This window comes from Peromyscus eremicus, chromosome 15 (assembly GCF_949786415.1).
Source record: "Peromyscus eremicus chromosome 15, PerEre_H2_v1, whole genome shotgun sequence".
In the NCBI taxonomy this organism is placed as follows: domain Eukaryota; kingdom Metazoa; phylum Chordata; class Mammalia; order Rodentia; family Cricetidae; genus Peromyscus; species Peromyscus eremicus.
Genome location: NC_081431.1, coordinates 17,336,253 through 17,358,689, shown reverse-complemented (window position 1 = coordinate 17,358,689; position 22,437 = coordinate 17,336,253).

Genomic DNA, 22,437 nt, shown 5'->3' with positions numbered 1-22,437 from the left:
CAGATTGTCTTACTTGGTGGCAGGAGCTTTTACTGGCTGAGGCATCTCACCGCTCAGGGTCTGAATAAATAGTTCAGCTATTTCCCACGCTGCAGACTTCTAAAGCATCAAAGGAAGCAGCTGTATTGCTGCTTTTTCCTCCTAAGATACCAAGATGGGTTCAGGCGCTGTCCACCTGCATAGTTCTTTATGAGGTTGTCCATCATCTTCTCACCCGTGGATGTAGCAGTCATTGACAATCATTGCTTAGGATTTTGTTTTGTTTTGTTTTGTTTTGTTTTTTGAGACAGGGTTTCTCTGTGTAGTTTTGGTGCCTGTCCTGGATCTTGCTCTGTAGATCAGGCTGGCCTCAAACTCACAGAGATCCTCCTGGCTCTGCCTCCCGAGTGCTGGGACTAAAGGCATGAGCCACCACTGCCCGGCTTTGCTTGAGAATTTATTTCATTAGATGTTGAATGGCAAAACTGTAGTTTTATCATTTCCTCCTCTTTAATGAGCAGGATCTTTCCTGATCGATTGTTTGGTTACCCTGAGTTATGGAGCATCCAGGACACATTGAATAGATGCTCCATGCTTTATTTTTGGAATGAAGAGTTGTATCCTCAGCATTCTCTAGAGGTGACCAAGGGATTTATTTCTGAAGGCTTATGAGAGTCACCATATTCGATGCATCTCAACATGCAGCAGTTGTTACTTTATTCATTTATTTGATGCCCAAGATGCTCTCCCTTCAGCCATAACTCCTGTGTCCTTCAGACACAGCCCCGGAAGTCTTGACAATACGATATTTCAGGGCTCAACAAAATTTAAGATGTAGTAAACTTGACAGAAAAACAACAAAACAAAAACTACTTGGGTTCTTTGGTAGTAAGGTTCAAAGCGGAAAAAGTCATGAATCTACAGAGTATAAGAAACCAGAGAGACATCATGTGACTGTTTGGACCCTGATCATGCTTTTACTTTGTATTAGTTAATGGATTTATGTATTTATTTTTTTGGTGATGGGACTTCACATATGTTAGGCAAGTCCTATGCCACTGATCTGGGCCCCAACCTCCCCCCCACATACACACACTCACACACACACTCACACACACACATACATACTCACACATACACACACTCACACACACACTCACACTCACACACATACATACTCACACACATACACACTCACACTCACACACATACATACACACACATACACACCCAGACACACACACATACACACACTACACACACATACATATACACATACACACACATACATACACATACATACACACATACACACACACACATACACACATACATACACACATACACCCCCACACACTCATACACACATACATACACACACACACACTCATAACATACCCCCACACACATACACACACACACACACACACACACACACTCACACTGCATGGGCCAACAAGATGGCTCAGACGATAAAAGCAATTACTGCACAAACCTGTCAATTTGAATTACATCACCTGATCCCATGGTAAAAGGAGAAAAACTAACTCCCAAAAGTTGTCTCCTGACCTCTACATGCATGCACCATGCCAATACATGCCCCCACACACAAAAAAATAAATAAAATGTAATAAAAACTAACATGAGAAAGATCAAGGAAATTGGACAATTGCTATCTTGTTAATGATATTAAACAATAGCCACAATCTTATTCTATAGATGTTAATATGATGTGATAATATTAAAAAAAATATTCCTAGGGCTGGAGAGATGGCTCAGCTGTTTAGAGCACTGGCTGCTCTTCCAAAGGACCCAGGTTTGATTCCAGCACCCATATGGCAGCTCACAACCATCTGTAACTCCAGTCCTAGGGGATCCAATACCCTCTTCTGACCTCTGAGGGCACCAGACACAAATGTGGTGCACATACATATAGTCAGGAAAAAAAAAAAAAAAACCACTCACAAAATAAAGACATCTCCAGAAATAAATAAGGAAACTTGTTTATCTGCAAACCTTTGAGGTTAGGGTTTGCAGCTCAGTAGGAGGGGCCTATCACACCGCATGGGACCACCAATGATACAGATGCATGCAAGTTGTTTTGTGTTTTAAAGGACAAAATGTACCCCAGGGTGGCCTTGAACTCGTTATACAGCAGAGGAATGCCTTGAAGTCCTGATCTTCCTGCTATCAGCTCCCGAGTGTTGGGATTACTGGCACTCTCCACCCTACCAGGCTATACGTTTCTGATAAGTTAAGATAAAAGCTGAAATATCATAGATGAAATTATATCTGAGTTCTTTTCAAAATAACCTGGTTAGGGTGGGAGCACAGAACAGGCACGGCATGCTGGAGTCCCATCTGCTTCAAACTGACCATTATTGAAGCAGCGTGATGAGCTCTGGGGAAGGGAGGCACTAGGATCATTTCTCTGATTTTATATTGCTTGAAAATTGCCAAAGTGTATAACATTTATTTTAAAGTGCAGAGCGCCTTAGAAGGAAGCCAGAGAGGAACTGACTGTGGCAGAACTACACCAAGTCCATAAATATAGTCTTGCCTAATTCAGAAGTGTGTTAGCCACCTGCCAGCTGCAGCAGAAGAGTTAGAGGAAGAGCCCCGTGACTAAGCGAACGGCACAGTCTGATTTTATATTGTCAGGCTCATCACAGCCTGTGCTGGGGGCTTTTCACCCAGTCAGCACACTTGATTCTTTCAATAGCCCGTGGAACTGGGGCTGTCATTAGAACTCCCACTTTACAAGTGGGAGGACTGAGCTCACCTGACAAACAGCAGAGTTTTGCCTCAAACAAATAGAGTTGGCTCTGGAGTCCCTATACAGTTTTTTTTTCCATTTTGTGTGTGTGTGTGTGTGTGTGTGTGTGTGTGTGTGTGTGTGTACTCAAGCACATATGTGTGCTGCACACAGGTATGCTCAAGTACCCTGAGGATCACTGCCAGGACCTCCCAGAAACTAGACAAGGGTTCTACTGTTGAGCTGTAGCCCCACGCACAGAATTTCTATCCTTGATAACAGCAGCATAAACGTATCTTAACAGATGATAGAACGGTCTGTCCACTCAATATTTGCCACAGCTATCTTGTAAGGAGGATACTCCCATGAGTACCATCTCACAGATGAGAACATTGAGATAGGAAACGGCTTCAAGATGATACAGTTAGCACGTTGCAGAGTCGGGACTTCGAAGGGCAGGGCGTGGGGGTGACTGGGGGCTGGAGAGGAGATGGCTCAGCAGTTAAGAGCACTTGCTGCTCCTGCAGAGGACCAGAGTTTGATTTTTAGTGCCCACATTAACAAGCTCACAATTGCATGTAATTCCAGGGGGCTGGAGAGATGGCTCAGAGGTTAAGAGCACTGACTGCTCTTCCAGAGGTCCTGAGTTCAATTCCCAGCACCCACATGGTGGCTCACAACCATCTGTAATGAGATCTGGTGCCCCCTTCTGGCCTGCAGGGACACATGCAGGCAGAATACTGTATACATAATAAAAAAAAAAAACAAAACCAATTGCATGTAATTCCAGTTCCAGGGGATCTAATACCCTCTTCTAGCCTCCAAGGGCACCTACACACGTGTGTGCATACATACACCCAAGCACTCACACATAAAATATTAAAATTTTTTTTTTTTTAAAGGGAAGGAGGCTTGGACTCCATCTATTCTGTGGCCTCTCCCACTATTGGCCATTCAGCCACACTGACAACTGTCTACATGACTACATCCGTGTGTGTGTGTGTGTGTGTGTGTGTGTGTGTGTGTGTGTGTGTGTGTTTGGTGAATGTATGTGTTTGGTGTGTGTGTGTGTGTGTGCATGTGTATTTGGTGTATGGGTGTGTCTGTGTTTGGTGTATGTGTGTGTGTTTGATGTGTGTGTGTGTGTGTGTTTGGTGTATGTGTGTGTGTGTATGTGTAGTGTGTGTGCTTAATTGGTGCTGGGGATGGAACCCAGAGTTTTGCGCATGCTAAGCAGGTGCTCAGACTCTGAGCCTCACCCTGGCCCTGTTGAGCTTGTGTTGAGCACTTGAAGGAGACATAACCTGTTGAGATCTGGGATATGGTGATGATGGAGACTGTTTAGTCCTCCTTTCATTAACTTAAGGCTTCCAGCTGGGAAATCTCCAAGGAGCTGATAGGAGATGAGGAGATAAACTCAGGCCCAGCCTGCCTCATTGTTAAACCTCAATCAGAAAGAGCGCAGACTAACACCCACAAAGGCTCTGCTGAATCCTGAGTCCCCAGCTCTGCATTTGCCTGTGGATCACACCACTCTGCAACATGAACTTCATCGCTGTGGCCAGGAGGCTTTGCCCTGGGACAAAATGCTCATCCTGCTCTAGAATCCTTTCTCTCCTGTTGGAGTCATTTAACTCAACAACTCTGCCTCCACTCCCAGAGCCCCCTTCTCTGGAATCTATTTGTTAAAATTTTTAATGCGTATGAGGATTTTTTTTGTTTGTTTGCCTGCAAGTATGTCTGTGCACCTCATTTGTGCCAGGTGCCCAAAGAGGCCAGAAGAGGGCATTGGATCCCAATCCTCTGAAGGGGCAGCCAGTGCTCTTAACCACTGAGCCACCTCCTTGGCCTTGAAATGGTTCTTAACTGGGACCAAGATTACAGATAGAAACAAATCAAAGATCATATGGAAAGGTTGGATATAGTATCTTACACTTGTAATCCCAGCACAGAGAAGGCTGAGACAGGAGGATTGGTGTGAGTTTGAGGCCAGCCTGGAGTATGTATCAAGTACCAGACCAGGCAGAACTCCACAACAAAGATCTTTTCTAAAAAAAGAAAAAAAAAAAGGAAGAGAGCGTGAATGTCGCTCAGCATCTGTCAGGGGCTTGCCTGGCACACGCGCCAACACCCTGGGCTTATCACCAGCGCTGTGATGGAGGAACAGCGACAAATTTGATGGGAAGGGTGGAAAGAGATTGTGGGGAAACTTGATGGTCACCCTGAAGAATTTTACTTGATACATTTGGTAACTGGAAAAGTCAAGACGTGGTTTAGTTTACATAAGTTATGTTAATTTAAAATGGTTTTGCTTTATTTTAATGTGTGCATATGTGTGTATGTGCACGTGTGTGTGTTATGTGCATATGTGTGCATGTGTGTGTGTGTGTGTGTGTGTGTGTGTGTGTGTGTATGCACTCACATATGCCTTGGCAAAGGTGTAGAGGTCAGAGGACACTTTTGGTAGTTGATTCTCCCTCTGTGGGTTCTGGAGATTGAACTTGGGTGCTAGGCTTTCGAAGCAAGAGCCTTTACCCACTGAACCATCTGTCCCATTGGCCCCAAGCTATGATCATTTTTAAATTTAAGTTTTATACAATGAAGACTCAAACTTTCCAGGCTGGCCGTGACTTGGCACTTCAACTGCCTCAGCTTCTGGGGTAGACAGAGCTACAGGCATGACCCACCAGGTTCAGTGAAAGGGAACTTTCAAACAGTAATCATCACATGGCAACCTCCGTGTGGTACACTGGTGCGCACCTGTCCCTTAGCCAGTCAGGAGGCTGAGGCTGCAGGATCTCTTGATTTCAAGAGTTTGGGCTCATGCCCTGGCAAAGTGGATCATCAGAAAACGGAGCTTGCCAAAGAGCCTAATAACCTGAGTTTGATTCCTGGGAACCACACGGAGAAGGAGAGAACTGACCTCTGACCTCCACAGGAAGGCACACATTCTCTTGTGCATGCAACACACACGCACACACATGCACACAATATTTTTAAAAAAATTTAAGAGTTCAGATCCAGCTTGGACAACAGTAAGACCCCATATTTTATAAACAGAAAAAAAAAACCAACCCTCAATAGCAGCACTTTATAGCATTCTATGGTGTATTCTTCATATATAAAATTTACATCTATTTACTTATTTTATGTGTGTGTGCACTCTGTGTGTGTGTGTGTGTGTGTGTGTGTGTGTGTGTGTACTGTGTGCATGTGGAGGTCAGAGGACAGCTTGAGGGAATTGGTTCTCTCTGTCCATCATGTGGGTCCTGAATATCAAACTCTTGACACCAAGCCTTACCTGCTCGTCCATCTCACCAGCTCTCTGTATACTTCTATGGCAGTTATCTTCTTCTAAGACTGAAAAAAAAAAAAAAAGATGTAATGTTAGGGATATTGACTAGGGCAAAGCCTCAGCTAATTAAGTTGGTAAACAGACCAGGAAGCGATGAGAAGGGACTTGTTGAAAGCAGGTGAGTTCTATTGACTGCTGAGGCTTAACACTAACTTTAAATCTGGTTCTCCCAAGACATCCACCTTAGTTACTGTTCTATTGCTTTGAGGAGATGCTATGACCAAGGCTTACAGAAGAAAGCATTTAATTGGGGGCTTGCTTACAGTTTCAGACAGTGAGTCTGTGACCATCATGTTGAGGAGTGTGGCAGCAGGCAGGAAGCCACGGTGCTGCAGCAGTAAAGGAGAGCTCACATCTTACCTGCAAGCTGGAGGCAGAGAACAGAGAGCTAACTAGTCCTGACGTGGGCTTTTGGCACCTCAAAGCCCAATCCCAGTAACATACTTTCTCCAACAGAGCCACACCTCCTAATCCTTCCCAAACAGTTCCACCACTGGTGACTGAGCATTCAAATATAGGAGCCTATGGGTGCCATTCTCATTCAAACCAGCACAGCATTGCATACAACTTCCTTCCCTTATATTTTATTATCCACCCCAGGTACAAGGGAAGCTGAAAATATATTCTTTTATTTGGGATCCTGTAGCTAGAGTTTTCCTGCCTGGCCCACAGTCAGGACAAATCTCTCTCACCTGCCAGTCCCACAGCCGTCAGACCCAACCAAGTAAACACAGAGACTTATATTGGTTACAAACTGTATGGCCGTGGCAGGCTTCTTGCTAACTGTTCTTACAGCTTAAATTAATCCATTTCCATTAATCTATACCTTGCCATGTGGCTCGTGGCTTACCGGCATCTTCACATGCTGTTTGTCATCGTGGCGGCTGGCAGTGTCTCTCTGACTCAGCCTTCCACTTCCCAGCTTTATTCTCCTCCCTGTCCCGCCTACACTTCCTGCCTAGCCACTGGCCAATCAGTGATTTATTTATTGACCAATCAGAGCAACACATTTGCCATACAGAACATCCCACAGCAGGATCCTTGCTGCCCAGATTAAAAGAAAAGTTGTGTTATAGGGGAAAAGGGAGTTAATAAATATTATGTATGCACTCTCATAAAATGTATTACCATTTTGCAAATTAGACCTTTTTTATAATAAATGTGAATTTTCATATAAAAAAATCTAAGATGGAATTGAGATTTTGGCCTGGGAGAAGGGAATGAATGCTCATCTCTGCAGGCTGAAAGGGAGAGCTGGAGAAAGTGGAGGAGACCTAAGAAGGTGGAGCTGAGGGAAATGCAGGAGGTGATGCTGTTCTAGGACTGGGGGAGTGACTTGGGAGCTTGCATTCTAGTTTGGTAAAGCTAGCATTTTGAAAGGACTAACCTTGTGGTGGATGGATTGACCAAAGAAAGACACCTGGGACAAGAAGGGAGCCAGGGAGCCATCCCAGGCCCAGGGCATGAAGTGGTAAGTATTGTTGGGGGTTTTTCACACGGGCTTAGGAATGCCTAGCCTTAGCTTGGCTTAGTTTCTAGCCAGCTCTCCTTAACTCAAATTTATCCCATTTACCTTTTGCCTCTGGGATTCTCCTTTTCTCTAACTTCTTTAAATCTTACTCTTACTCCATGGCTTGTTGGTTGTGTAGCTGGGTGGCTGGCCCCTTGAGTCTTCCTCCTTCTCTGGCTCCTAGGTCTTAGCTCTGTCCTCCCAGTTTTCTCCTTCTGTATATACTCTCTGCCTGCCAACCCTGTCTGTCCTTTCTCCTGCCTTGCTTTGGCCAGTTCTTTATCAAACCATCAGGTGTTTCAGACAGGCGCAGTAACACACCTTAAAATACTCTACTACTGCTAAGTATTCAGAACTGTGAGATGAGCTGCAATGGGGTCCTTTTGAATGGTCTGGTTGTCACTTTTCTTTGGGGGTGAGGGTTCCAGACAGGGTTTCTCTGTGTAGCCCTGGCTGTCCTGGAACTTGCTCTGTAGACCAGGCTAGTCCTGAACTCATATGGACCCACTTACCTCTGCCTCCCAAGTGCTGAGATTAGAAGCGTGACACCAGTACCTGGCTTGGTTGTGTGTGTCACATTTTAAAAAGCGGAAAATACACAGGTGAAACAAATGTTAGAAATACATTTGGGACTGTTGTGCCTGCATCACAAGACCCCCCCTCCCCCCAGCAAGGCCACCACAGAGCCAATATCCTATGCAAGCACACAGGGGTTTATTAATAACAAAACAAGCCCAGGGCTTTGTCCATGTGCAACACTCGACAAAAAAACAGTGGGTGGAAGCAAGATGGCCCCTGAGCACTCACTTTAAGAGGTTTATATAGTAAAGGTTTACTCGTAGAGGGTTACATATCTCAGGATTGTACGAGGGGGCTCAGGGTGAGGTAGTTCTTTGAAGTTACTGGCTGAACTATAGCACCAAATTACTAGTGGCTAACAGGATGCAGGGTATCTACAGAGACATAAATTTTTTACTCCCTATGTCCTAGGATATGTACATTCAGATTTATTGTTGCAGTCCTGCTCTCCCCTGAGTTCAACTTCTGGTCAGTTGAGTTCATTACTCCCCATATCCTGGTTTACCAAGTCCAGGATATATAGATTTATTGTTCCAGCCTCATCTTCCAATGAGTTCAACTTCTGGTCAGTTCTAAAACTGCTGGTCAGCAATTACCTTTAGAAGAGGGGGGTGTCTCTCAAGAGGGCTACTGATTTTTCCCTTTCGGGGCTAGAGAAATGATTCAGTGGCTCTTTTTATTTATTTATTTATTTATTTATTTATTTTTTTGTTTTTTGGTTTTTCGAGACAGGGTTTCTCTGTGTAGCTTTGCGCCTTTCCTGGGACTCACTTGGTAGTCCAGGCTGGCCTCGAACTCACAGAGATCCGCCTGGCTCTGCCTACCGAGTGCTGGGATTAAAGGCGTGCGCCACCACCGCCCGGCGATTCAGTGGCTCTTAACCAGAGAGTCATCTCTCTAGCCCAGTTAAATCCATCTCAAGAATTCCACAGCCAGGTGTGGCTAGCAGCCTCCATACTGGACAGCATATGACCTATGGGCAATAGGGACAGAAGAAAAAGTCCAGTTCGAGACACGTGGCTTATCAAGAATGAACATTTCCAATAAGACCCATACAGTCTCCCTCTGACAAAAGTGTGACCTCTCCCTGTTCCCCATGTTCCCCATGTCCCGTGTTACAGTACCTTTCCCTTTCTCTGGAAGGCTTTCTTCCTTCTCTTTGCGCCTAGAAAAGTATTAACTTACCTTGAGAGCCTCTGCTCAGATACCATCTCTGGGAAATCCAGCCCAGAGCCCTGAGACCTGAGAAGTGGCCTTGCATTCTTTGCCTCTGGTGAGTGTTTTTGTAGATCTGTAATTTGCCTGAGATCAAGGACCCTTAATTACATCTGAGTCCCTGGAATGAGGCATGCTGTCTTCTAGGGTCTCAATAAAGGTAAACTAAAGAAGATGTCTAGTGTGGCCAGGATCCCACTTCTCTGCTAACGCTTTAGTTGGATGGACTTTATTTCATTTTATTTAATTAATGTGAATGTGTTGGATATGTGTTGAGGCACATGTATGTATGTGTGAGAGTATGCGTACATGTGTGGCCTTCCTCAGTTGCTGTCACTTTGTGCTGGAACATCCCTGCAAGAATCACAGCCAGCTGGGTGGTGGTGGTGCACGCCTTTAATCTCAGCACTCGGGAGGCAGAGCCAGGTGGATCTCTGTGAGTTCAAGGCCAGTCTGGTCTACATAGCGAGATCCAGGACAGGCATCAAAACTACAGAGAAACCCTGTCTCGAAAAACAACAACAACAACAACAAAGAATCACTGCCAGAAGGGTAACAGCCTGTGAAGAGGTGAGAATGAAAATTTGGTACAGCCAGACGAGGTCAGTCAGACTGGATCAAAATTTCTAGAGGGTCTGATCCCTGTGGTTTAATTTTCTTACATATCTAAACACAGTAAAACTTTGCAAGGAAAGTCTCCCCATGACAATTCTCATAACAAAGCTTCAGGGATGGCTGCATCCCAATTCCCTTGCAAAGTACCTGAGACCTTCATCATGGTAATGAGTTCTATTGACTGGTAAACCGTGCTCTGGGCAGCGACCTAGAGAGGAAGAATTGGTAAAGAGCAGAGGATGGGTTCTACTGATGGAGGATGCAAAGCACAGGGCTTCTTTTGTAAGGATGAGGTTTTTGTTTGTCTGTTTGTTTTTGTTTTTGGAGACGGGGGTTTTCTCGGTGTAGCCCTGGCTGTCCTGGAACTTGAGTTGTAGACTAGGCTGGCTTTGAACTCACAGGGATCCACCTGTCTCTGCCTCCAGAGTGCTGGGATTAAAGGCGTGCCACCACGATTCGCATAAGGATGGGTTTTATTCACTGAGAGACAAAGACTAAGGGCCTAAGCAAGTCCCAGGATTTGGGGAATTCAGGTGGAGGCTGGCTCCTAGTAGAGCAGCAAAGGATCACCAACTTTCCCTCCGGCGCTCGGTGTGACCAGGTGTCATTCTTGCTTCCTTGGAAGAAAGCAGGTTTTCATGCTTAACAATTCTGGTTTCCCCAGTGCTCACTCTAGGCGGTGCGTCCTACAACTTTGGTATTTTAGAGTTATTAAACATGTTTTTCTTTAATCAAAGTCTATTTTGTGTGTGTGTGTGTATGTGTGGGTGTGTGTGCTTGACATTCTGTGTAGGTGGAGGTCAGAGGACAACTTGCAGGAGTCAGTTCTCTCCTTCTACCCTGTGGGTTCCAGGGACTGAATTCAGACCATCTTGCTTGGCAGACCTTTGCCTGCTGAGCTATTTCACGCTCTTCGACAGTCTTAGTTAGGGTTGCAGTTGCTGTGATGAAGCACCATAACCAAAAACAACCTGGAAGGGAAAAGATTGATTTGGCTTACACTTCCATCTCATCATTGAAGGAAGTCAGAATAGGAACTGAAGCAGAGCTGGAACCTGGAGGCAGGAGCTGATGCAGAGGCCATGGAGGGGTGTGGCTCACTGGTTTGGGCATCATGCCTGCTTTTTATAGAACCCAGGACCACCACCAGCCCAGAGATGGCACCACCCACAATAGGCTGATCGTCTGTTAGTTATTATTATGTGGCGCTGTGTTATTCATTAATTGGTGCTGTTTACTGTGCGAGAAAAGCCACGAAGCACAACAAAACCCACTGTAAGAGTTTATTAGGGGAAAGAGAACAGGGGGCAGAGCTTAGGCCTATGAGAAATGGTGCAGGGAGGGAGAAGAAGAAGAGGGGGGAGGAGCCTGTGTCCTGCTTTTTATGGATTCCCCCACACATGGGCATATGGGCTTATGTAGCTACGCCACACATGCGCATAGATTACGTGATCGCACAGTGCACAGATCACGTAGGATGTAAAGCCCTGGAATGAATAAACATCTTGCCTGGCTACTGGACAGCGCATGTGGGTCATGTAGCTGGGGGAGTGTCCAGGAATTCCAACACCCTCCCCATCAATCACTAATTAAGCCGATGTCTTACAGGCTTGTCTGCTTACAGCCAGATCGCCTAAAGACATTTTCTCAACTGAGGGTCCCTCCTCTCAGATGACTATAGTTTGTGTCAAGTTGACATAAAAATAGCCAGCACATCCACCTTGGTTTTTGAGACAAAACCTCATTGAGATTTAGGGCTCATCGAATTTGACTAGTGAGGAAGCCTGAAGTCTACCTGGCTCTGCTTCCTAACACTGGGATTATAAGCATGTAGGGTATTTTATTGAGTGTGCTATCTCCCTGATCCCTGTACATGAATTAACTTACTGTGACAGGGTCTCATATCGACAAGCCGGCCTTGAACTTGCTATGTAGCCAAGGATGACCTTGAACTCCTGGTCTTCCTGCCTCTATTCAAGCCCTGAAATTAGGATTGGGTAATGCTGGCCCAGCTGGCCTGTTAAGTTTTTAAAAGACTTGCTCCTCTTCCGAATTCCATTTTCACTCCAAATTGGCAAGCCCCTCCCAGGAGCAGAGTTCAAGGACAGCGTCAAAGGATAGCCCGAGACATAAACCGATGCAAGCTTAGGTCTGATATCAGTGCTCAGTGCTGCACTGAGTAAATGCAATCAAAATTACTATGTGTGTCTTTTACCATTGCCTTTCAGGAGGACAGACAATAGCAGAAAGCAATTCTTTTATTTTTTTTTTTTTTAACATTTAGTTTATGTGTATCAACGTTTTGCCTGTATGCATGTTAAGTTGTAAGTGCACCACATGTGTGCCTGGTGCTGGAAGAGGCCAGATGTGAGCATCAGATCCCCAGAAACTGCAGCCATGATGGCAGTGAGCCAGCATGTGGGTGCTGGGAACCAAACCCAGGACCTCGACTACAGCAACAAGCATTCTTAACACACTGAACCCACTTTCTAGCCCCCATATAGCAATTCTTGGACGACAACCAAGAGGACTTCACCAATGATATGAGGGTGACTCACCCGAGCAAGTGTGTTTCAGCTCACTCTTCTCTGTTTTGAGGTAAGGGATATTGCCGCCTGCCCCCACCCCCACCCCATACTGTCACAGGCCCACAAGCAATGATTACAACAGGTCCTTGGCCAGCATCTCCTAGACCTTGTGAGCAGCAATAATTCTTTCCCTATCTGAAAGAGAGTGTCTCTCTGCATAGCCCAGGCCAGCTTGAACTCTGTCCTCCTGTTGGGAGGAGGATGGTGCTGGGACCACGGGTACGTGGTGTCATGCCTGGCACCCTTTTGGTTTCAGGAGGTGATACTTTCAGTTGTTTATTTTAGTAATTGAAAGATGACTCAGCAGCTCCTCACCGTTCACTCTGGATTTTTCCTGCTCTGTGTGGTTCTTACCCCAGACTACCTCATGGACCTCTTTTATAGCTCGCTTCTTGGGCAAGCTGGTTTGTTCTACAGACCCCGCCTCCCCACCCCACCCCACCCCTCTGGCTTGTTCCGTTCCCATTTAAGATCAACAGTAGATTCCAGAAGCAACTTCTCCATATTATTTGAGGCTTTAACGTATTTATTTTTATTTTATTTATGTGTAGGTATGTATGTCTGCTTGAGTGTACGCCTTTTGTGTGTGGAGGCCAGAGGAGGCCAGAGGAGGCCATCGGGTCCCCAGAGCTGGAGTTATAGGTTATAAGCCTCCTGACGTGGGTTCTAGGATCTGAACTCTGATCTTCTGCTGAGAGAGAGAGAGAGAGAGAGAAAGAGAGAGAGAGAGAGAGAGAGAGAGAGAGAGAGAGAGAGAGAGAGAGAGAGAGAGAGACTGACATTGAGTGTCTTCTTGAGTTGCTCTCCACTTTATTTTAAGTTGGGGTCTCTCATTGGGCCTGTATCTCACTGATTAGGCGCTGACTGGCCAGTGAGTTCCAGGGATCTGCCTGTCCTGATTTTTCCAGTGGGAGCCTAGATTTTTAGATGAGTGCTGGGGATCTTACGCTCGCTCAGCAAGCATTTTGCTGATGGAGCCATCTCCCCAGGCCTAATGATGCCTCTTGTAATTAATGAAATACACTGAAAGTCAACTAATGTCCTACAAGGTTGAGGAAAGATGTTAGAGAGGGGGATCCTCCCCCACCTTTTAAAAATGGCCTTAAGGGTTGAAGCCAGAGCCTAGTCCATACTGAGCAGGGCCCGACCACTGAGCTACACCCCCAGCCTTTCCTTTTAATTTTGCAATAGTGTCTCACCAAATCGCCGAGACTGAACTCACTCTGTAGCCCAGGCTGGTTTTGAATGTGCATCTCCCTGCCTCAGCCTCTCAAGTAGCAGAGATGAGGGGCCTGCACACCCAGCCCAGCACGTAGGAGTTGCTTGAGTGCCTCTAAAGAACAGCATTTCGGCAGGTGGAATAACAGCGTCTTATGGTGGAAGGTATTACCTCAGAACCTCAGCGTCAAGATCTAAAGCCTGACTTCAGACCCTGTTTGTTGCTTGACGGTGGGCGTGTCCCGGAAACAACAGAAATAAGCTTCGTGTGAAATAGCATGTGTGTGTCTGCCAATAACCTAAAAGCTGTAAATCTCAAAAATAACCCTGGGAAATAAGATGCTGTCATCACTCTCATTTCAAAGATAAGGATCCTGTAGGAGAGATTAAATTAATTGTCCAGGGCTCCATAGCAAATTAAGTGGCAAACCGGAACCCAGGAGCCTGGCTACAGGTTTTTGTTTGTTTGTTTGTTTGTTTTTGAGACAGGATTTCTCTGTGTAGCTTTGCACCTTTCCTGGAACTCGCTCTGTAGCCCAGGCTGCCCTCGAACTCACAGAGATCCACCTGCCTCTGCCTCCCAAGTGCTGGGATTAAAGGCGTGTGCCACCACCGCCCAGCCTGGCTACAGGTTTTAACCACAGATAGAAAGCCTGTCAAGTAAGTGACAGTTCACAAGAAAGCCTTTCTGAATGGCTATGCCTACCACAAATGGCCGCGATTTCATGTTGCCCAGAAGGGGGCTGTGGGGTTGAAGGGACAGTCTGAGAAAAGCCATGCAGTGTAGAAGCATTTAGGATTTCCTCTAAACTAGCTTCAGGAGAGAAAGGGTTGAAGCAGGACCGAAGTATCACTGGACAGGAAGCTGGGAAGCTATCTCTACACCGGGTTAGAAAATATATAAGGGGCCAGTGGGATGGCTCAATGGTAAAGGGGCTTGCTGCCAAGCCTGGTGACCTGAGTTCCATCCCTGAGTCCCATGTGGTGGAAAGTGAGAACTGATTCTCTGACTAGGAACTCCGTGGCAAGTGTGTGTAGCCACCAGTCCCCACCTCCTAAAATAAATATGTTAAAAAAATAAAATCAAAGAAGATAATGTGTGGGGCTAGTTGATTCTGACATGTTTCGTTTTGCTTTGTTTTAGATTTGGTGCTGGGAATCATTATGTTAATCAGAGTCACAGACATCCACCTTCCTGAGTGCTATCCACCATGCCCGGACCACCACGCTCTTCCAACAAGAAATATGTTGGATCTGATGTCTTTATGAATCCCATTTGCTATTACAGCATAAACTTTAATGGGTAAAAACATTTTTAAATCTTAGAAAGCAATCATGATAAAGATAGATTCTGTGTAGAGGGCTCCCAAAACAACTTGACCATACAGCTGCCATGACAGGCTTAGAGGCCCAGACACAGCTTCTGTGATAGGCTTACTGGCAGGCAACACCCAGACCCAGGAAAAGCCATAAGCTGACCCCACCCAGGGAGGGCCTGCATCTAAGGGGAAGTATCTGACATCCCAAACATTCCAACCATTAGATAAGGTTAGATAAGATGGTCAGATGTCCCTGAGTCTAACGCACACCTATTTTTGTTTTACAGATACCCCTAGACAAATGTCAACCAATCAGGGCCCTGAACCTTGGAAAACCCCTCACCCCAACCTCTGCTATGATAAAAATTGTACCCCGCCTGGGCTTAGGGCTCTCTGCTCTCACCACTGTGTCGGATGGACAGAGAGACCAAGCCCATGAGCTTGAAGGTAATAAAGGCTCTTTGCTTTTACGTACCAGATTCGGTCTCTGTGGTGGTCTTTTGGGAGTCCCCTCGATCTGAGCATAACATCTGCATATGCAACTAACTAATAATATCAGAGTGAGGGGTCCTGAAGAGGTGGCTCAGGAGCTAAGACTAAGTTTTTAGCTCTTGTAGAGGACAGAGTTCAGTTCCTAGCACCTACATCTGGTGACTCACAACTGTCTGTGAATATAGTTTTCCAGGAGATCTGACTCATTCTTCCAGCCTCTGAGGGCACCCAAACACACACACACACACACACACACACACACACACACACACACACAAACAATAAAATAAAATCTTAAAAAAAAAGCAAGAGATAATTAGTTAACTGTAAGAAAACTATAAAACAAAGTGTTGACAAAATGTACAAGGAAAGATGTTTCGTTTTTCTTTTTATTTCATTTTTAAGTTTAATTTACTTTTAGTTTCACTTGTTTGTTTTTGAGACAGGTCTTACTGTATAGCCCAGGCTGGCCTTGAACTCACAAAGATCCACCTGCCTCTGCCTCCTGAGTGCTGGGATTAAAGGGGTGCGCCACCACACTCAGCTCCAGGAAGGAAAATATGAAATGAACAAAATATCAAAGTCATGAAGTCGTGGCGACTATCTCCATATAGTAATAGACATTGAAATGCCAGAGAGAAAATGATCAGAAAATGGTGACAAACAGGAGAGGTGACTTTAAAACTTCCACAGGACAGAATGAGTTCACTTAACCACCTTTCAATTAAAAGTGAGCCCCCAAAATGGCTCGGTGGATAAGGTGCCTGCTGCCAAGCCTCACAGCCTGAGTTTGAGCCCTGGCCTCTGGGGGACATTCAGCACCTAAACTACAGCATGTGGACATTTTGGCATCATAGTGGGACACTTGGTCTCACCTTGAGACTCATTAAAGGGATGGTGAATCCTGGCAGAAAGGAATTGGAGTGTTGCGTAGGCCGAACCTTGGACAAATAGCAGTTGCTCAGGCTGAGTTAGATTATTGGTTGGACCAGTTGAAAAGATGTGAATAGGCATCAAGGAGAGGTAGGTTTCCAAATATAAGGTGCGGTAGTTTGAATGAGAAATGTCCTCCACTAGCTCTATTTGAAAACTGGACCCCCAGCTGGTGGGACGGTTGGGGGAGATGGTGCAGCTCTGCTGGAGTAAGTATGTCACTGAGGGTGGCCTTGGAGAGTTCATGGTCTCACCCCACTTTCCGTTTGCTCTTTCTGCTTCATGCCTCTGGTTGGGGATGTGATCTCTTAGCTTCTTGCTTCTGCTGTCCGCTGCTATACCTTCTTGCCATAATGGACTCCTACTTCTCTAGAACTGTAAGCCAAAACCACAATCCCAAACAAAACACCAACGTTCTGTTCTTCCTTCCATAAGTCACGTTTGTGTGGTATTTTATCACAACAACAGAAAGGTAACTTGATACACAAGGCAGTCAAGACTTTAGGCTCTAGAGTGGTGGTGGCACATGCCTTTAACTCCAGCACTTGGGAGACAGAGGCAGGCAGATCTCTGTGAGTTCGAGGCCAGCCTGGTCTATGAAGTGAATTCTAGGACAGCCAGGGTGACACAGAGAAACCCTGTCTCAAAACTATCCCCTCCCCGACACTGTAAAAAAAGATCTTAGGCTCTCACGACTGGAACTTGATATGTAGGCCAGACTGACCTTGGACTGGCAGGCATCTACTTGCCTCTGCCTACTGAGTGCTGGGATTAATGGGTATGCCACCAATCAGAGGAAGGTGGGGTTTTTTGTTAGACAAGAACACACTATGTAACCCAGCTTGACCTTTGACTAGTGATTCCTGCCTCAGCCTCCTGAGAGCTCTTAGTATAAGCCTGACACACCATACCCAGCTCCAGACCGGAGTTTTCTTGTTTGTTTTTAAAATTCATTTAAGCCAGGCGGTGGTGGCACACGCCTTTAATCCCAGCACTCAGGAGGCAGAGGCAGGCGGATCTCTGTGAGTTTGAGGCCAGCCTGGGCTACAGAGTGAGTTCCAGGAAAGGCGCAAAGCTACACAGAGAAACCCTGTCTTGAAAAAACCATTAAATGAATGAATAAATAAATAAATAAATAAATAAATAAATAAATAAATAAATAAAAAATTAAAAGTTTATTTATTTGTGTGTGTGTGTGTGTGTGTGTGTGTGTGTGTGTGTGTGTGTGTGTATGGGCATGCACACCACAGCTTGTATGTGGAGGTTGGAACACAGCTTTGTGGAATGCATTTTTCTCTTCTTCTACCTTTATGTGTGTTCCAGGATAAGAATCAGATTGTCAGTTCTGCATGGCAAGTGCCTTTCCCTATTGAACCATTTTGCTGGTCCAAATGTTTAAGATCTCTAACTTTTTTCTCTCTTTTATTTCTTCAGTGCTAAGAATTGAACTTGGGGCCCTGTGAGTGCTGCTAGGCAAGTGCTCCATCACAGAGCTACAACCCTATCCCTTTTTTTTGTATTTGTTTGTTAGTTTTATTCTGAGATGGGATCTCTTGTAGCCTAGGCTGACCTCAAAGTTGCTATGTAGCTGAGAATGACCTTGAACTTCTGATCTTCTTGCTGGGATTATACACAAGAGGAAGGGATAAAAGATATTGGTCGTATCTGAACATCTCTTAGATCACTTAGTTTATGCTGCAAATCACAAGTTCTCCAGTTTGTAAAATTTTATGCAAATACTTACCTGGGGAGCAGTTCCAGTTTTGACATGTTAGACAACATTGCTGTGATTTTTGTTGCCCCAGCTACTGCTCTGAAGTATTCGTTATGACAGAGACTGTGTGAGGTGATTTGCAAAATGCCAGAGGATGGCAGCCTAAGCTGGGTTAGCCCAGTGGTAGAGCATTTGCCCCTCAGGGAGGAGGCCCTGGTTCCATCTCCTGTACCAGAAGTGAAATCCAAAAGCCCAAATCCTTGCTTTGAGGAATGAATTAACACTCAGCAATATGGTAACTGCTTGAGAAAGCCCATTAGCATCTGAGAGCAACAGGGCCAAAAATCTGAACTATATTCTGCAAATATTTCTTACTAAGTGTATTGTATAGTAAAGGCATGGATTATGTTGGTACCCGATGGAAGCTGACTCATACATTTTTAAGTGTGTTTGGCTAATCAAAAGAAAATTACTTATTTAATTGTATAAAATTATTTGTTTTATGTTTTTTGTGGGGAGTTGGGGGTACAGGTACATGCACCCCAGCAAATGCATGTGGAGGCCAGAGGAGGATGTCAGATGTCTTCCTGTATCTCTCCATGCCTTATTTCTTTTAAGACATGATCTCTTACTGAACTGGAAATTCACCTGAGGCTAGGCTGTGTGGCCAGCCAGCTCCCAGGATACACCTGACTCTTCACCCTACTTCTGGGGTTGTAGGCACGCACGGCCATGCCTGGCATTTGATTAGCTTTTAGACTGCAAACCATGTTTTCTGGGAAACAACCCCAGTGGGAGGGGAAGAAACTTCTCCCCAGTCTACCTGGGGCAATGCAGTCTCTCCCTTGTGAAGTTTCTGACATAAAGTAGTTCTCAGTATATGTAAGACTCTTTGCCTCCTTCCTCACCAGCCTATGTTATAGAATAATCTTTTTTGTACACTGTGAAGACATGTCTTTGCCAATGTACCTTCTAATTGATTTAATAAAAGGCTGACTGGCCAATAGTCAGTACTTGGGAGGCAGAGACAAGTGGATCTCTGTGAGTTCAGCCTGGTCTATAGAGTAAGTTCCAGGTCAGCCAGGGCTGTCACACAGAGAAACCGCCTTGAAAAACAAAACAAAACAAAACAAAACAAAACAAAAAACAAACAATAAAGGGGACAAAACAAAAAAAGAAAAGAAATATGGATGAATAAGATGTAAGCGCTACTTAGTAACAAGCCTAAGCTATTGGCTGAGCATTTATAATTAATAATAAGTCTCAGTGTGGTTATTTGGGAGCTGGCTGGCAGGACAGACCTGACTGGTGGGACAGAAAAACTCCACCTAGAAGCCTAAGCAGTCAAAATTTCTTAACTTCTGCCTTGAAGGAAGAAACCCTACCAACATCTAAAACGGCTGTCCAATAGCAAATAGTTAAGAAGGTTATATGTAAGGTGCTGATTGAGCACAAGAAAGGTGGACTGAATCTGTTTCCTCTGTGGGTATTGAGGGGTAAACTTGGGAGTCACCAGGTAAAGCTCTAGGCTGCCCAGCAGAGCTCTGGGCTCTAGATGCAGAAAGCAGCCAACTAGTCTCTCAGAGAATGTAGCAGGCTGGATGTAATCCCTCTTGGGTTAACCGGACACAGACAAATGGAGCCAGGAGAGATTTCCTCAGAGGTCAGCTCTGGGTTGCTGCTTCATAAGCTGTGTCCAGGCCAGCAGGAGAAGCCACACCTGTTCTGTGAAATGACTACCAGCCTTCACTCCTGACACTCTGGCAGCTGTCAGAGGGCCCTCTGGAGCAAATGGACCCACTAGAGGACCTGACAATTGTTCAAATGCCACACTGGGTTATTGGAGCAACCTCCTGCCACTCAAACTGAAAATACCCAGGTTGGAGTTCAAGGGGCTACAAAGTGAACCTTTTTCTTGCATTTGTCTCCCAAAGTCTTTGAAATTTTTTCCAGGATGTAAAAAAAAAAAAAAAAAAAAAAAAAAAAAGACATATTTTTCTTTCTTCTTTCTTTCTTTCTTTCTTTCTTTCTTTCTTTCTTTCTTCCTTCCTTCCTTCCTTCCTTCCTTCCTTCCTTTCTTTTTTTCTTTAATTTTGAGACAAGGTCTCAATTCTGGCTGGTCTGGCACTTTATCTGCAGACCAGGATGGCCTCAGACCAGAGATCTGCCTGCTACTGCTTCTGAAGGCTGGGATTAAAGGTATGTGCCACCACACCGTTAGCCCACACAGAGGCCAGAAGAGGGTGTCAGATCCTCTGGAACTGGAGTTATAGGCAGTCGTTAGCCACCATGTGGGTGCTGGGAACTGAATCCAGTAAGTGCTCTTTACCACTGAACCATCTTGCCCGCCTTCAAAATTACTTTTTTAAAAATTACATTTGCTGGGTGTGGTGGGATACTTAGAATGACCTTATCTCCAAAATACCTAAATTGGGCCCTAATCCTTACCTGGGCAGCGCAGTAGAGCTAATCCACCAGAAAGTTAAAAAACAAAAATACATGGGTAAGGCTTAGTGGAACACACCTTTAGTTCCGGTAATTAGGAGACCAAGGCAGGTGGATTTCTGTGAGTCTGAGGCCAGCCTGGTCTACATAGTAAGTTCTAGGTCAGATAGAGGATACATAGTGAGGCTTTGTCCCAAAAAACTGAACCAAAACATACATTTGTTTGTTTGTTTGTCCATTTGGCACATTTTTGGAGGTCAGAGTACAGCTTTCAGAAGTCACTTCTTTCCATTCCTTGTGGGTTGCTGGGACTGGGAGTGAACTCAGGTCATCAGGCTTGGCTGCAAATGCTTTTACCTCCTGAGTCGTCTCACACAGTAACTGCTTTCACTGTGTGGCTGCTCGCACCAGACTCTGTGTGAAAGTGCTTGACTTATTAGGAACCCAGTGAACATCACAACCCGCAAGGAAGTAGGCCCTTATTGAACAGCTGAAAGAGCTGAGTGAGATTCAAAGGCTCAGGTGGTTTGCCCGAGTTCATCTAGCCAGCAAGCGGCAAGGATAGGATTTGAACTCATGCCCACTGTGTTGTAATTTTTTTTTTTTCTTTTGCTGGGTTTGAATGTGTATGTAAGGCAAGAAGTCTATGCCAACACAGAATCATTTGTGAAGATTAACGGAGAAAATGTATGCACGTACACAGTCCAGGCATACAGTGGGGGTTCGGTAAGCATTCTTTTTTTATTTTTGAGATGGTCTCATTATGTAGTCCTATCTGGCCTGAAACTCAGGCTTGCCCAGAACTCATGGAGTCCCACTTTCCTGTCTCCTGACTGCTGGGGTTAAAGGCGTGAGCCACCTTGCTTGCCTAGTACTTATTTTTTATAACCATTAGCTTACAAAACTGGGTGTGGTAGCAAATTCCTGGCTTGGGGAGCGGGGAAATGGAGGTGTGAGGATCAGAAGTTCAAGCATATCTTTAGCTAGATAGCAAGTTCAAGGACAGCTGGGGATACAAGAGTCCCTGTCTCAAAAACAAACAAACAAACAAACAAGTAGTTTACACCCTGCAACATGTGCAGTAGGGTGGGACAATGCTTTTCCTTTTTTTATTTTTTATTTTATTTTTTATATTATTTATTTTTATTTTTTTTTTTGAGGGGAGGACAATGCTTTTCTGTTAGTGGGTTTCAGGGACAATTATTATTTACTTAAAAATAGTAGCTCTCACATGGCTCCCCTACTAAGTCAGTTGGCCAAGCTAAAAATAGACTCCAAACAGAGCAAGAACAGAAATCCAATCTTCCATATCAAGTCATGGGAAGCAGTGGTGGCGGCTGCCACTGAAAAAGAGCCGAGCGAACTGACTATGCATTTGCATGAAATGAACCCATCTCTGGTTGAGTTTCAGTCTGTCCCTTTTCCACGGCAGAAAGAACATGCATATGCATACATATGCAAATCAACAGACTGCGATAATAAATTACTACTTATCTGCAGTACTATGCACAAATTTCTTAATGTTGGGGGTTGATACTAACATAGATACGGTACAGCAATATTCAGGTCTTTGAAAAATCTTTAAGTGGAGGAGAAAGGATTTATTTACTTACGTAATTAGAAAAGAAAAAAAGGACTAGGTCTCCTTATGTGGTGCCCGTTTGGCCTGGAACTTGATATGCACACCAGGCTGGCTTCAAACTCACAACAATGCTCCTGC